At 34.5% G+C, this 18,004-nt stretch overlaps 1 pseudogene; it reads left to right on the top strand.

Moving 5' to 3' along the window:
- Positions 1-3,103: 3,103 nt before the first annotated feature.
- Positions 3,104-3,237, top strand: LOC123462624 (annotated as a pseudogene).
- Positions 3,238-18,004: the final 14,767 nt, after the last annotated feature.

Here is an 18,004-nt window from a genome sequence, read left to right on the forward strand (position 1 = left end):
GTTTATTAGGCTGGTATTGACTTGGTGTAATCCCAGTTACCTTTTGGGATGAGTTTGGTCTCAGGTATACTCCGCTCCTGCTTGGGTCCTTCTTTGGTGCACTGTGGGTTCAAGTAGGCTGGCTGGGTCACTGGATTGCTGCTCTGTTCATTGGTGCTGGGTACTATGATCTCTCTTCTTGCTTTCTGGTGCTTGCACTTAAATGAACCTTTTGTATGCAAAGTATATATCAATATGCTGTTTAAAAAATTTTTAGCTGTATATCCATTTCATATATTTTACTTATAGCATTGAGATTAGCAAATGGCATGAGATAACAATTCCATAATAGCATTAGGCATTCTCAAACTGGATTTTGTTGTTGTTGTATGTTTTCACAAAACACAGTGTACCAATGTAGAACTTCCTTTTGCTACCTCAGAAGTAATTAAGGCAGCAATATCTAGCAAGGTAGAATAATAATGAGTGTATATTTACAGAATTTACATTGGCTTAATATTGATTCCATTCTGGTTATCAGCAGTTTGTATATAGTTTATTTTATCCTTTGGGAAAGAATTTGATGGATTATTCTTTAATTAGGTAGAAATTAATTACAGATTTTGCTTTGCTTGTCAAAATGGTGACTTTACTGTTCATGTAAGAGTGAAAAATGACCAATGTACCTAAGAATGAACAGACTTGCTAAACTTGCCTATTATTTAAAGAGAGCTGTAATTTTCCAAGATCCATTACCATTTTAAAAAAATCAATGAAACGAAAAGATAATTGCAGAATATAGAATGTAGTGGTGACTACAAACCCTTTGGTTTTAGGTTACTATTAGGTAAATGTTAGTCCATGAGTTGTGTTATCTCAGTAAACTTATAAAATTTTAATATGTCTATCCCATCCTCTTCTGAAAAGCATAGTTTAAAGAAAAGAGAAAATACTTTTCATTAAGAGTGAAATTAGGATATCTAGTAACTGTGTGATATTGAGAGAGATGTGGTTCATATACATTCCACACACATTTCTCAGCAATCTGTAAGAGTGTTGCAGTTTCACAGGACAGGATATCCCTTTTTGGAATCATTGCCAAGATGAGCATTATCTTCCAAAGGCTCCTGCAAAAGTACATTTCAGTTAGTTGCCAAATCCTTTAGCATTTGTTAAGTAGTGTGTTATCATATATTTCTTAGAAAGACATTTAGTTGTAATCTTGAAAGGTATGGAAAATACTATTTTTGGAGAAAGACATTTTACTTGGTAGAAAGAAGTTTCTGGATAAGAGCCCCAAGAAAAAGTTTGAGTAAGCCTGGTAGGATCCCTGGTTGCTAATCTTAGCACTAAAGAGAGCTCTATGAAGAAAGGTGGAGTTCCAGAATAAGCATCTGTCAGTTTCACTCTTACGCTAGGTAGAGTTTTGCAATATATGTGAGTGATATAGAAGAGATTCTGCTAAGCACAAAACAGCTTAAAGAATGGAAAATGCAATACACAACCCCATTCACAAAAAATTACAAATTTCAGTAGACCTTTTCATAATTTAAATTTTAACAGGTCATTAGTTTTTTAAGGAATTAGAATGTTCACTAAAGAAATGTCATTTATTCACATTATCTTATTACATGGAAGAGTGACTTAATAAAACAACAGAATCTTTGGAGAACAAAGCTTTTAATCTATACCTATTCAATTACATAAAACCTCCAATCAGACAGTTTGTTCTCTATATTACTTTAAATAGGTTTAACTAATCCTCAGTAAAAAGCAGCTACTCTTGTACTAAAACAGTGTGTTCCCCAAGTGTCACACCATAGATCTTCTTGTAGTTGAGACTGGCAATTAATAATATATGTTCTATTTTTATTCAATTAAAACTCACATACATTTTGTTTTTGATTAATAAGATTCTTAGGTTGCATTTGTCTTACTAACCAAGCCAGTGGTTTTCAGAAATATATTGATATTTCATAGTTATTGTTCCATCTACAAAATGCTTATCCATCACATGACGCTAATATTAATTTTTAGTCACATGATGAGAATATTAATAATTAATTCTGAACTTCTCAACAAGAATTTTCCTTTCACATGTTGGTTTACACTTTCTCCAATTGAAATCATTAAAAGACAGCTTTGTCAATACATGTGACATAATTTAATCATTAATTTAAAAGCCATCCTTCAGTCATTAAGGGTGGCTTTAAAATATCTAACAGTTAGTAGAATCACTAGCTCTTGTGTTGGTAGCTCTTTCTTTAATGATTATATGTTTTTATATAAACATTTAAACATTATAAACACTTACCCAAAGTTATAAAGTAGAATATATCTCGCTGTCAGTATAATTGTTACTTTCATATTAGGAACCAAAAAAAGGAGGCATGCAGATGTTAAGTAACATTTCTTAGCAAAAACATGATAAAATGAATTTAGTTGAAGATGTGTTTTATGAACCTTGGTCTTAAAATACACTAAATAAAAACATTTTTGTATTTTCTATATTATGTATTATTGATAACTATAATTTATTTGATCCACAGAATTTGTCTTCATTGTTTAATGCTCTGTGGATTTACTCTTTATCTTCTACAGGAATTTAATATGTAGAAATTCAGTGAAAAAGTAAAATGCCATAGTAAATGAATCATTATTTTCATTGGTTTTGTTATGCAATTGAGCAGAATAATAGGATAAACATTTGCATTTGGCAAAAAGAATTCCTTGGGGTAAGAGAATGAAATATGTGTTACGAGTATTGGGATAAAATAATGACATGAACAGAAAAGAAGAAATAGTAGGACAGTAAAAGGGGCAATGAGGGGAACAGAGGGATAAAAAAGGATGATAGAGAGGGTGAATATGTTAACTAGGTGCATAAGAATATCACAGCAAAACCCATCAACCCTTGCAGTTAATATATTGTAATAATAAAAAAAAGAAAAATAATATATGCCATAGTTCATAAGGTTGTTTATATGGGTAGAGGTTTTGAGACAGAAAGCAATGTATGAAATGAATAGAAAAGTTGGTTAAAATTAACGAGATAAAATATTACTATTATATCTTATTTTTACCTTATGATGCATTTTACATGTGTAGAACAGAAAAATAACTACTCATCTATTTGACAGACCTGAAGCAGTTATTGTCTGCTATCAAGGTTTCCACGACAGATACAAGGAAAAACGTATCCTCACACTTTCTGTCTGTCTCATAGTGGCAGCCAAGATTGAACAGAGGAATACAAAAAGAAAGAGAAAGGGGAAAAGGAAGAAAGGCTGAGGATGTAGCTCACTTGATAGGGAACTTGCCTATTCTGTAGCTGCCCAGGCTTCTTGCATACCATGAAGCTGCTCCATAAACCAGGCATGGTGGTATGTCCCTGCAATCCCAGCACTCAGGAGATGGAGGCAGGAGGATTAGTAGTTCAAGGTCAGGAGCAAGGGCGATGGCTCATCAGTCAAATGTGCTTGCTTGCAAAGCCTTCTGGCCTGGGTTCAATTCCCTACCACCCAGTAAAACTAGATGGGCATTTGTTTACAGCAGCAAGAGAAGAGTAAGCTGGGCATGGTGGTGCACGCCTTTAATCCCAGCACTCAGGAGGCAGAGGTAGGAGGATCACAGTGAGTTTGAGGCCAGCCTGAGACTACAGAGTTAATTCCAGGTCAGCCTGGGCTAGAGTGAGATCCTACCTTGAAACCCACCCCCCAGAAAACAAGAAAAGAAAAAGAAAAAGAACTTTGTGCTAACTGATGGCTTTAGAAATGAATTTTGCCCATAGTGTGATTGGGACCTAATTTCAATATCTGGATTTTTCCATTTCCTCTCAGGAAAACTTAACCTAATTAGTAATTTTTGTTGGAATTTTAAATTAGATCTATTCTCTATTATGATCTTCTTTTTCTCCACAGAACTCTTTTTATGTCTAGTATCATCCTACTATATAGGAAATAGCTTTATTGGATGACCTTTGTGTTACGTAAGAGCTTGTAATGGTAGAGCTAGTGTGTGGATTTTACCTGGTGCATCTTTAGCACATATTATACCTTGTTTATATTAGGTATTTGATAACTATTTTTGAAACTGAAATTAATACAAAGTTACAAAATGAAACTTTTCTATGTGACTAAAAGCAATATAAGAGATAATTTAGTAATCTGGCATGTTGACATATCTTTTACTTTATGCCTCCACTATATTACAGTGAACCATCACAGAAGCAGAACAATCTGTGGAAGAATGAAAATTTTGTTACACTGATTGACTTAATTTTCACACTACTATCACACTGCTAACCACTTAGATGTTTTGAGTGTTCTCAATTATCTGACTATTATGAACATAGATCTGTAATTTATATTCTCAGTGCCATTAAATGAATAATATTGGACTCATGTGCTTGATTTACTTTGTATATTTATTTGATTAACATTAATGATGTTAACTTTTAGGAAGTTTTTAATAAATCATAGACTAGGCAGAAATAAATCATCTGAATAATTTCTCATTCTTGATAAGATATAAATGATTATTAGAAAATGTTCTTACTTTATAGTGTCAATTTTTTTTGCAATTTTCATTTAATTAGTTGAATATTCAGATAACATAATATTCATTGTTGATTTGTTACTGTACACAAGATAAAATGTTCCAGATTTTCCGCTCCCCCTGGAAAACTGAAAAGCACTATTAACATTATTAAATAATTTAAATTGGTCTGGAGAGATGGTCCAGTGGTTAAGGTACTTGCCTCCAAAGCCTAACCCAGGTTTGATTCCTCAGTACCCATGTAAAGTCAGATGCACACTGGCATATACATCTGGAGTTAGGTTTCAGTGGCTGTCCATGAAAAGTAAAGATGCCTTACATTTTTATATGCTTATATAATACTTGTTAGGAAGTATATTTGGAAAATACTTTTATATAAATGACACTTTTATTTATTGATTCCTATGAATATTTCCTGCAATTTTAAGTAGTTTTGTTCTGTTCCAAATGTTTTAATATAGATGTTGTTATTTATAAATGTATACATTTTATTCCTTATTGGGTGACTTTTCTGGTGTTTGCTTTACACATGGAATGTTTTGTAAACCCCAAGTCGATTTTGTTAAAATAATAAAGTCAACTTTTCATGGCCTAGTTTATTCAAATTCTACTTTATAAGCATTTAAGGTATATTTTCATGCTTGTCTTAGTGATTGGGCCTCCTTTCTTACAGCTGAAAGTCCACAGTAAACTAATATGTATGCTGCCATCTGTACTTCACAAGCTTATTGTTCTATATACTTTTAAACACATTTGTGAAAAACGTGTGATAATTCTTAATAAAAGAGATGGAAACAAAGGCTTATAGAGATTGAGCTAAACTTTATATATGTTTTATTATTAATTTATTTTTTATTGACAACTTCCATAATTGTAGACAATAACCCATTGTAATGACCTCCCTCTCCCCACTTTCCCCTTTGAAACTCCACTCTGTATCATATCCCCTGCCCCACTCAATTAGTCTCTCTGTTATTTGTTATTTCATGATCTTTTCCTCCTATTATGATGGTTTTGTGTAGGTAGTGCCAGGTACTGTGAGGTCATGGATATCCATTTTGTGGCTGGAAGAGTGTATTGTGAGGAGCCCTACCCTTCCTTTGGCTCTTACATTATTTCTGCCACCTCTTCTGCAATGGACTCTGAGCCTTGGAAGATGTGATAGAGACATTTCAGTGCTGAGCACTCCTCTGTCACTTCTTCACAGCACCCTGGTGCCTTCTCAGTCATCTCAAGGTCACCACCTTGAGAAGCTTTCTCTAATCAAAAATGAGAGTGGCATTAATAGATTGGTATAAACATTAATAGAAATGCTTACTGGAGGTTTGGTGTACATAGTATATACATTTGTCAAGATACCAGAAGACATTATACCCCTAGGGCTCATGACTATCCCTGTTGTAGGTTTTCAGTATCAGGGATGTATTCCTTCCTGTGGAGTGGGCCTGCAGTCCAATTAGACAGTGTTTGGTGTCCTCCATAACACACATGCCTTTATTGCACCTGCTAGCTCATTTGGGCTGGCAGGCCAATTTTAAGGCTTGCAGTATCCACTGTTGATTTCTCTCCTGATGATTTCTCTCCCATTGAACTGCATGCAGCATAGCTTTTTCCAGATTTCTATCAGCTGCTCTACATGGAGGAGATTTCTACATGTTTATTTTGTATCCTGCTACATAGATGTAGGTATTTATAAGCTCTTAACAGTTTACTGGTAGAGTCTTTAGGGCCCTTTATGTATAGAATCTTATCATCTGCAAATAATGTTATCTTGATCTCTTCCTTTCCAATTTGTATTCTTTTCATGTGTCTGTTGCCTTATTGCTATGGCTAAGACTTCCAGTATTATATCAAATAAAAGGGGGAAGAGTGAACACCCTTGATGTGTTCCTGATTTTAGTGGAAAAGCTTCAGGTTTTTCTCTATTTAGTATTATGTTGGCTGTAGGTTTGTCATAACTAACCTTTATTATGTTGAGATATGTTCCTTCTATTCCTAGTCTATGTAGGACTTTTATCATGAAAGAATGTTGGATGTTGTCAAATGCTTTTTCTGCATTTAATTAGATGATCATGTGATTTTTGTCCTTCAAACCATTTATATGATGTATTACATTTATTGATTTGTATATGTTGGACCATCCCTGCATCTTTGGGATAAAGCCCACTTGGTCAGAATGATTGGTCTTTCTGATATATTCTTGAATTCTGTTTGCCAGTATTTTGTTGAAAAGTTTTGCATCTATATTCATGAAGTATATTGGTCAGTTCTTTTCATTTTTTTTTTTTTTGTTCTATCTTTGTCTGATTTTGGTGTCAGGGTGATGCCGGCTTTGTAGAAAGCATGTTTGAGGATTCTTTCCTTTTTTATTTTATGGAAAAGCTTGAGAAGCATTCGTGCTAGTTCTTCCATGAAGGTCTGATAAAATTCACCAGTGAATCCATCTGGGTTTGGACTTTTTTTAAGTAGGGAGATTTTTTTTTTTTTTTTTATAACTGCTTGGATCTCCATACTTGTTATAGGTTTTTTTAAGTGGTTAACATCATCTTGATTTAACTTTGGTAGATCATATAAATCAAGGAAATCATACATTTCTTTCAGATTTTGGAACTTACTGGAGCATATATTCTTATAGAATGTCCTTATGATTTAAAAAAATTCTCTGGTATTTGTTGTGATGGTGTCTTTTTCATCTCTAATTTTGTTAATTTGTATTTCTTCTATCATTCTTTTGGTCAGATTTGCTAAAGTTTTATCAAACTTGTTTATGCTTTATATTCTCAAAGAACCAACTCTTTGTTTCACTAATTCTTTGGACTGTTTATTTTTGTTGTTTCGCTTTGTTTTGGTTGCTATTTCATTGATTTCTGCCCTAATCTTTATTACTTCTTCCTGTCTACTGATTTTCAGTTTTCCTTGTTCATGCTTTGCCAAGGGCTTAAAGTGAAAAATTAAGTTGTTTACTTATGACTTTCTTTCTTAGGACTGTCCTTCTTATGTCCCAAAAGTTTTGCTATGTTGTGTTCTCATTATCATTTGACTCTATGAAGTTTTTGATTTCCTTCTTGATTTCTTCACAACCTATTCATAGTTTAGTAGTGGATTGTTTAGTTTTCATGATTTTGTGTATGCTATTTAGCTTTTCTTGCTATTGATTTGTTTTCCTTTCCTTTTCTTTTTTTAATTTATTTTTATTTTATTTATTTGTTTTCTATTCTGCAAGTACCTACCCCTCCCCATTGGCCCCTCCTTGTTGAGGTATATGGGTCATGCATTGTGGGTTTAGCCCACAGTTATTGGTATGATAAATGTCTCTGCATATCATGACCCAACATGTGGCTCTGACATTCTTTCTGCCCCCTCTTCCACAAAATTTCCCTGAACCATGTTGGGTTCATTTTTGGTCTGCTTCAGTGATGAGGTGTTGTGGGCGTCTGGGGCTCTGGATCTCTGATTTGGTAGGAGTTGATTTTTCTCTGTGTTAGTCTCCTTTCCCCTTGTGCTGATATCTGGTTCATCAGGAAAACAGCACCCATGCTCGTTTACCAATTTTCCTCAGTTTCAGCTGGGGCCCTTTTGAGGTATGATGGGGTGGCTCTCTCCTTAGGATCTGCATCTATCTGAAAAAGAGAAGCAGATTCTCCAATGGACAGTAAGTTAGTGCCAGGACAAATGAGATATCCCTTACTTTTTTTATAGAGAGTTTAATAGGTGTAGGCCCTCTTGTAGCCCATGATTGATGGTAGCTTGATATTGGAGAGTGGGCTTATGTTTGGATTTGGTTCTGACTTGTTTCCCAGCTCCAGCTATGGGTCTCCTAGCACTGAGGGAATCAGTTGGCCAAATCAAGAGCAGTTGGTTCCCCACCATGGCTGTGTGCCACTATTGCACTTGTGTGGACATCACAACAGGTTATTTGCTGCTAAGTAGGTTGGACCATGAATTGCTTGGATAGATTTTGCTCATTTCCCCCAGTAGCCCATGTAGCACCCTCTGGTACTAGACATGCTGACTGTCTGGGGACTGACTCTCTTCCAAATTCCAGCCATGCCATTACATTTTACATGTCAACCACAGAAGGTATCTTCAGGAGTAGGATCTTACCACTAACCTTTGGTGGGTCATCAAGTACTCTGACAGAAATCTGCCATTCTTTTAGAAAACCTTGTAGGTTTCTCTGATCAAAAGCTCATTGTGGATGACAGCCCCATGCTGGTACTGGGAGTTACAGGTCAGTGCCCCCTAAGAAAATAAGGAGAAAAAGTAACTAATATATAGGAGTTAGAGAGGAGAGAGAGAGAGAGAGAGGGAAAGGGAGAGGGAGAGGGAGAGGGAGAGGGAGAGGGAGGGAGGGAAGATGTAGAGGATTTAGGTTAGACTTGATCCTACCATCTCCAGTGTCTTGTGGTTCAGGTGTTTCCTGTAAGGGCCTGGTGAAGGTTCAACCATTTGGTCTGCCTTATACAAAATGATTCTCAACAAAAAAATGCCTTTCAATAATACTCCAATAACAAAATAATATAGAAGTTATGTCATGGACAAAGGTCATGGAAGCTAGACTAAGATATAACTAAATCTTGGAATTTTCAACTAGAAAATTAAAATAACTATCGATAAAAGATATGAAGAGAAAGACTTGAAAAAAATTAATGTTTTGAGTTTAGCATAGCAGTAGGAATTACAAGAAAAAAAAGAGATGTAAACCCTGAAAATGAAAAACAGAACACCAGTGAGAGAAGATGCCTTTAATAGTCTCATAGTAAATTTGAAGTATACAAGAAAAGAAATAAACTTTAAGGGAAATGTGTTTAACTCAAAAAAAAATGAAATATAATTAAACAAAGACATTAATAAAGACAGTAGAAACATTAGGCAAATGATCAACTGTTTGATAATATCAATGATTATGATGTATGTGCAATTGGAAAGCCAAAGGAAGAAAGAGAACAGAGTGGTGGAAATATTTTCAGTAATGCTGGGTGGTACATTTCCAGTTTACAAAATTGTTGAACCACAAAGCATATAATTCACTGTTACCAAAATAGATGGATGATGGATAGATTATAGATAAAATGCACAAGACAAAAATCAAACTCAAGCAAATGTATACTGCTGAAAAACTAAATGGAGGAAAAACATTCAGAGAAAAGCTTGAAAGAATCCAACAGAAAAGTAAACATACTCTGTATAGGAATAAAGAAAGGAACTGCACAGGGTCTTCTAAGAAGCCACTAAACCTGACTGACCATCCAGTGACATTATCAAAGAGCTAAAAGCATTCCTTTGCATTGTTCTATATTGAATATAAGTGATAAAGTGGACATCCTCATCTTGTATCTTATTGTTGAAAGACAGTTTTCAGCATTTTCACATTCCTTATAGATCATTCTTTTTGTTTAGTTTGTTTAGTGGTTTTCATTATTTTGTGTTACTTTTATACCTAACTTGTTCAGCATTTTATCATGAGGAATAAAATAATTGTTCTGCATCTGCTGTGTCAATTATACAGATTTTGTTATTTTTGTTCATACTCATTAACTAACATATGTTGATCAATCCTCCTGCCATCAGGATGTATCTCAGTTTATCATGGTGAATTATTTATTTAATGTGCTGTTGCAGGTCGATTGTCAATGAATCAATGAGGGTTTTTCTTATCTCTGTTCATCAAGGATATTAGCTTGGAGTTTCCTTTTGTGTGCTCTTGTTTTGCTTTCAGGGTAATGTTCCTTTTGTAGAATGTATTTGGAGAAATTCATTCTCTTTCAATCTTTGGAAAAGTTTTGAACTTTTTTTAAAAATTTCTTTTTTTGTTCAGTTATTTATTTATTTGAGAGCTAAAGATACAGACAGAAAGACAGATACAGAGAGAGAGAGAGAGAGAATGGCTTCCAGCCACCGCAAATGAACTCCAGACTCGTGCGCCTGCTTGTGCATCTGGCTAATGTGGGTCCTGGGGAATTGAGCCTTGAACCGGGGTCCTTAGACTTCACAGGCAAGCACTTAACCGCTAAGCCATCTCTCCAGCCCAAGTTTTGAACTTTTGGTGGAATCAATAGTGAGTCTGAATCATTTTAACTATGTCTAGGAATTTATCTATTTTTTTCTAGGCTATCCATTTGTTGATGCTTAGGCTTCAATAGTAACAATTAACAATCCTTTATGTTTTTATGGTGTCAGTTCTAATGTCTCCTTTTTTGCTCTGGTTGTATTTGAATCTTTATTGTCTTTTATTTCTTTGTCTAATGAACTGCATGCAAGTCATATTTCATTTTTGAAGAATCATCTCTTTCTTCCATTGATCTTTTAAATTGTAGTTTCTTTTTAATTTATTTATAAAATTATAATTTTATAAAATTTATAAATTACTCTTATCAGGTTACACCTTTCCTTCTAAGTTTTAGTTTGTTTGTTCTTGTTTTCTCAGTAAAACCTGGTCATTTGAGATCTTCCTACTTTTTTGATGTAGACATGGATTACCATAAACTTCACTTTTAGTGCTGCTTTTGCAATATTCAACAGGTTTCTGTATTTTATTTCACTATTTTATTTTGTTTCAAGATGTGTTTAAGTATCCTTGTGATCTTTCTCTGTAACTTGCTTAAAAGTCAGTTGTATATTTAAAAAGTCTTCAAAGTTTTCCTAGTTATTGATTTCTAGCTTTAATTGATATGTGATTGAAAGAGGTACTTTCTAAGATTACAATTTAAAAATTTTGAAAGTTGTTCTGTAGCCTACATTATGATATACTCTGAAGGGCTTCCCTTGTTCTCATGGAAAAACAAAAGTTTGTTATGTAACTGTTAGAAAGAATTTTCTGTAGATAGCTTCAGGTCCATAGGTCTAGGGTACAATTTCACTCTGAATTATTTAATTGTGTTGATTTCCTGTCATTATCTGTCCATTGCTGAAATGCAAGAATAATACCACCTCCTCTTACTACATTGAAGTATAGCTCTCCTATTAGTTTTATTGATCATTCTTTCTTTCTTTTTTAAGTTAATTTTGTACTCAGCGAATACAGTCAATTTGGTACCATTGTTAGGCTCATCCATGTCCTACCCCTCCCCCTAGTCCCTCCTTGTTGAGGTATATGGGTCATGCATTGTGGAGTTAGCCCACAGTTATGGATAGGATACATGTCTCTGCATATCATGACCCAACATGTGTTTCTGACCTTCTTTCTGCCCCCTCTTCCACAAAATTTCCCTGAGCCATGTTGGTTTCATTTTTGGTGTGCTTCATTGATGAGGTGTTGGGGGCCTCTGGGTCTCTGGATCTCTGATTTGGTAGGAGTTGATTTTTTTTTTTTCTCTGTGTTGATCTCCTTCACCATTGTGCTGGTATCCAGTTCACAAAGAAAACAGCACACTTGCTTGTTTCGCCAATTGTTCTAGTTTCAGCCAGGGCCCTTTTGAGGTATGATGGGGTGGCTCTCTTCTTAGGATCTACATCTATCTGAAAAAGAGAAGCAGATTCTCCTACAGAGAGTAAGTTAGCACCAGACAAATGAGATAACCTTTACTTTCTCTTATAGTGAATTTAATAGGTGTAGGCCCTCTTGTAGCCCACAATTGGTGATAATTTGTTAATGGAGAGTGGGGTTATGTTTGGATATGTTTCTGACTTGTTTCCCAGATCCAGCTATTGGTGCCATACCACTGAGGGGATCATTTAGCCGAATCAAGAGCAGTTGGTTTCCCACCATGGCTGTGTGCCACTAATGCACTTGTGTGAGCATCACAACAGGTTATTTGCTGCTAAGTAGGTTGGTTAGGCCATGAGTTGCTTGGACAGATATTGGTCATTTTCCCCCAGTCATCGATATAGCACCTTCTGCCATTAGACTCCCTGACTGTCTGGGGACTGACTCTCTTCCAGCTTCCAGCCACACCATTCCATTTTACATGTCAACCACATAAGGTGTCTTCAGCAGTAGTGTCTTACCACTAACCTTTGGTGGGTCATCAAATACTCTGACAGAAATCTGTCTTTCTTTTAGGAAACTTTGTAGGTCTCTCTGATCAAAAGCTCATTGTGGATGATAGCCACATGCTGGCACTGGGAGTTACAGGTCAGTGCCCACTAAGAAAAGGAAGAAAATTATAACTAATATAAAAGAGTTAGAGAGGAGAGAGAGAGAGAAGCTGTAGAAGAGTAAGGTCAGTCTTCATCTACCCTCTCCAGGGTCTTTCTTTGATCCTTCTTTCTTTATTATTTTCTATTGTTCCCTTTCTAACTGTATTCATTTTTGGTTAGATTTATTTCAGTAGTGTGTTTGATTCATTACTCATTTTTGACTTCTTACTGTAGAATTTTGATTCACTGTTACCACGAGGCTTACAAAAATTATTTTGATTATAACAGGCTATTTAGAAATCATAGTAATGTTGCATGATTGTAAAGAAAACAGATAAAAAAGTGTAAGGGTGGAGAGATGGCTTTGCAGATAAGCCACTTCTCTGTATAACCTAAGGACCGAGGTTTGATTTGCCAGTATCCACTTAAAGTCAGATGTACAAGGTGGCACATGCATCTGGAATTCATTTACAGTTGCTAGAGGCTATGGCATGCTCATTTTCTCTCTTTCTCTCTTTCTCTCTCTCCCTATCTATCTACCTCTCTCTCATAAGTAAATATTAAAAATAAAAATGTGGAGCTGGAGAGATGGCTTAGCAGTTAACACACTTGCCTGTGAAGCACAGAACTCAGGTTTGATTTCCCTGTAGCCAAGTAAGCCAGATGAACAACGTGACACATGTGTCTAGAGTTTGTCTGCAGTGGCTAGAGGCCCTGGCATGCACATTTTTGCTCTCTCTGCCTCTCTCCCTCACTCTTTCTTAAATAAACAAAATAAATAAAATATTAAAAAAATAAAACTATTTGAAAATATACTAACAAGAACATTCTGTGTGTTTCATTTTGCACTATTTTCAATTTTTATAAATTTCATTTATTAATGGTGTGCCTTCTCTATATGAAGTAATGGGTTTCATACAATTTCCTTCATGTATATCATGTGCTTTGACCATTTCATCCCTTCTTTTCTCCCGTCTGCTACTCTCCTACATTTCCATAGTCTCTCTTCTGTTTTAATACCATACATTTCTATCTGTATTTGTAACCATCTACATCTATATTATCTGTATCTATATAAATGATTTTATGTATATTTAAAAAAAATCTATGTCACACATGAGAGAACATATATAGTATGGTCATCTGAGCTTAGCTTATATTGATTAATACAGTGACCTCCAGTTGCATACATTTTCCCTCTAACAACATAAATTTTATTTTTCTTTCTGGGTGAGTAAAACTAATATTTATAATTACATTTTCTTTATCCACTCATCTGTTGATGGACACCTTGGGCAATTCCATAACTTGGCTGTGGTTTCATGCATAATATACATAGTGCTGCAATAACCATTCATGTACAAGGATCTTTATGGAATGTTGATTTAGAGTCTATCAGACACATGTCAAGGAGTAGTATAACTGGGTCACAAAGTAGTTCTGGTTTTAGTTTTAGAGGTCTCACCATACTAAGTTGCACAGTGGTTGGACTAATTATATTCCTATCAGCAGTGTTGAAGCTTTACCCAACCCCTCTCCTCAATGGCATTTACATTCTTTTTTTTTGGTTTTTCGAGGTAGGGTCTCACTCTGGTCCAGGCTGACCTGGAAGCATTTACATTCTTATGTAATGATTGCTGTTGTGACTAGGGTGAGATGAATCTCAATGTATTATCAAATTGCATCTTTCTTCTGTACATTTCCTCTGTGTAAGCACATTAATATAGTTTTATTTTTAGTAGAATAATTATCCTTAATATTTAATCTTTCAGCTTACTAATTCTTATTGTTTACCCATCTTGCATTCTAATGCATTCTAACTTGGCTTATTGTATTTTTCAGCCAAAAAAGTTCATTATTTTTTAAATAACTTTGATTTCTCAATTAAGTTTCTGCATTAGAGTTTTGGCTAATTTCTCTGAGTGTTCTTCAAGCTCGTGGAGTTTTCTTAAATCAACCAATTTAAAGTCTCTTTATGAGAGTTATCCCACACTAGTTACTATCTGGTAAATTCCTGACTCCTTTTTTTTTTTTCTTTTAATTTTTATTTATTCATTTGAGAGCAGCAGATAGAGAGAGAAAGAGGCAGATAGAGAGAGAGAGGGAACATGGGCGCGCCAGGGCCTCCAGCCTCTGCGAACCAACTTCAGACGCGTGCCCACCCGCTTGTGCATCTGGCTAACGTGGGTCCTGGGGAATTGAGCCTTGAACTGGGGTCCTTAGGCTTCACAGGCAAGCGCTTACCCGCTAAGCCATCTCTCCAGCCCTCCTGACTCCTTTAGTGTTTAGATATTACTGCACATCAGCAAACATCAAAAAATTTCATAAAATTATTAGATTATACAGTTTTCTGAAAGCATTTATTTCTGTTATCTGGCTCTGTCTATGCATGTCTTTCTAGAAATTATAACCAAGCTGTTTCTTTCCTCTGAGCCTGTAGTCACTTTCCTCCTTTAAGGCTACATGATAAGCCAAGTCTAGGTTCACTGTGAGTCTGTGCTTGGTCTGTCATCTATGTTTAAATCAGTGTGGAGAGAATAACCATGAGTACCACCACAATGCTAGGTTAACTGAATTTGAAGCCTTTCCTATTTTATAGTAGCATGAACTTGTGCAATATACAAATTCTATGCTTGTCTTCTTTGGAAAAGTTTCCAGTTAACAATAATCATACATCAGATGACCTTGCTACAAAATAAACTTCTAGAGATATTTATTAAAGTTTTGAAATATAAATCTAAGTACATCTTTTAGTCACAATATTATGAGTATATGGTTTCAAGTCCACATTAAGCATCCTATAGGAATATAAATTAACAGTCCTCACTTGATGTGATAGTTTTAGAAAATGAAAAAAATTCTCTTGAGCTCTTTGTGCTCCTTTAGTCTGTCATTTAAGCTGAATAGTTTAGTTTGGTAATTGGAACACACAAATTTCAAATGAGCATCAACCAATAAAATGACATAACAAGCTGCATTTGTTGTGACACTTAGCTTGCTGTGTATTGAATTAGCTGGTTATTTTTTTTTCCAGATAAAAATAGATGACCTCTCAATTTTCCTCAAAATTCCTACTTTATCACTTCCTTTTATCATCGTAACTTCTGTTACCATACTTTATAGTTTTGTTTTTGAATTATAGACAAACTACCTGACAAGAAAAAAAGATCATCAAACGCATTTCCCTGAGCAGCCTTCTTTGGCTTGTTGTTTCAACATGGTCTACAAAGTTACTTCCAATTTTCTAGCTGTTTAGACTAGTGGTATAAATTCAGTCTTTGAGAATGTCAGAAGAACAAACTTCTAGCGAATTGTCCAAATTCTCCATGTATATAAGTGCCTTGTTAAAGTTGGAAAATCAAAGTAAAATTTATTCTCACTAGAAATTTTAGCCATAGAGGATAAATTCAAAAAGTCCCCAGTGAATTTTACTAACTGACAAAGGTAAGAGGATAGAGTATTAATTTTATGAGATTTTATGCTTGAGTAAACATAGAACTTTGTAATTATATTTACAGGGCTTGGCTGTGTTGAAAGATAAGGGATAATTACATTCATGCCTGATGGGGAAAAGCTTGCACAAACTGTGCAGTTTTTGTATGTTAACAGAACTCTAACATTAGGAAATTGAATCAAATGTTAATTAATTACAAGGAAAGTGCTATCTATGAATGTATTACAGCAAGTAAATTTATATATTTTAGGAACTGAAAATATTTTCATTTTCTCCCTGTTGTAATTTCTTCTGTTTTACATAAAATAAGGCATAATTAAGCATTTATATCAGACATGTAAGTATTATTTAGACAATATTAATATAGTTTTCCTAGATAGATGCTATTTAAAACTCTGGTACTAGAGCCAGGCGTGGTGGCGCATGCCTTTAATCCCAGCACTCGGGAGGCAGAGATAGGAGGATCACCGTGAGTTCGAGGCCATCCTGAGACTCCATAGTGAATTCCAGGTCAGCCTGGGCTAGAGTGAGACCCTATCTCGGGGAAAAAAAAAAAAAAGAAAAAAAAACTCTGGTACTTACTTCTCAGACTTCATACAGATTGTATTATCACTATTTGTTTTGTGAGTTAGGAATTAGCTATTTTTTCCTAATATTGTTATTTCCAGAAATCAGTCCTTACTGAAAACATTTTATGTATCTATTTCTTGCTATAAAGCCTTTTCTTGTGGATGAATTTATAGGAAGCTTAACATTTAAGGAAATCACCTTAATAAAAATTAAGACGAGTGAAGTTTATGTTTTTGGTTGTTTTAAAAGAATACTTTGGTTGATGTAGTTCAGATTTGAATGCATATCTAAAGAAAAGTAATTGAAATATTTACAGGACCTCATTCAGGCCTGTAAGGTTAAAACATGAAAAAGTACTCTCATTATTTTTTAATACATATGTGTTACTTAATTCATTGAACTATTAAATCATACTTTCCATATAGAATAAGGTTTTGTTTTACTTTAAATGTAAATAGGGTACACTTCTAAAATGAAAGGTTCTGTATTTGCTAAAGTAGATAGTATACAAATGACAATTCATTCTTCAAACATTTTAAGTGCAATTTACATGTGGCGGACTTACAGGTTAGAAAGACAAGTGAACCAATGTCACCTTCAGATGCTTTGTCTTGGAATACAAAATAAAATAAAATGAAACAAAAAAGGCAGAGACCATTTTTAAAGAACAATTGACTATCTTATGCAATTTGAATGCTTGGCTGACTTATCTGTTAGGATCCTTTGAGTCTGCTTTTAAAATTAAGATGTTTGTTTCTATTTGATTAAGATGACCAGAGGCACTTTATACTTAGGGACTTCAAATTTTTCAGTATTTTTATGTTATACTCCTGTGAATAAGTAAAGCAGTCATTTTAGGAGAGTTGTGGTGTTTGGATTTTCATTTTATGCTTCATAAAATAATGCTGTACATATGATATTAATATTATAAGATGTAAGTTGGGGGTTTATATATTGCCAAATGCACTGAATGTTTAGTGTTTGACTAAATATATGATACATATTTGATTTACTTTTACATAGTGATGTCTCGTTTTGGCTCACTTATTTATTGCTCTAACACAAACTAGTCACTGGGATTCATATTCTAATAAAAATAGCCATTCAGATGAAGTTGATGAATTTCTGGTTTGGTTAATGAAAAATAAATTTATCATAATTTGAATCTTTTTCTTTTTTTTTTCCTTTTTACCTCAATGGATATTGGTGTGATAAAAGGAGAGATTTTCTTGACAAGAAGTGATAAAAAAAAAAATTGACAAACTTCCCTACTTATAGAACTGAAGTGTTGGAATAGCTAATTTATTTCATGGTCTTTTGGTAGATACTACAGTTTCTTGATTTCTTACTGTATCAGTACCACCC

Source organism: Jaculus jaculus, chromosome 7, assembly GCF_020740685.1.
Source record: "Jaculus jaculus isolate mJacJac1 chromosome 7, mJacJac1.mat.Y.cur, whole genome shotgun sequence".
In the NCBI taxonomy this organism is placed as follows: domain Eukaryota; kingdom Metazoa; phylum Chordata; class Mammalia; order Rodentia; family Dipodidae; genus Jaculus; species Jaculus jaculus.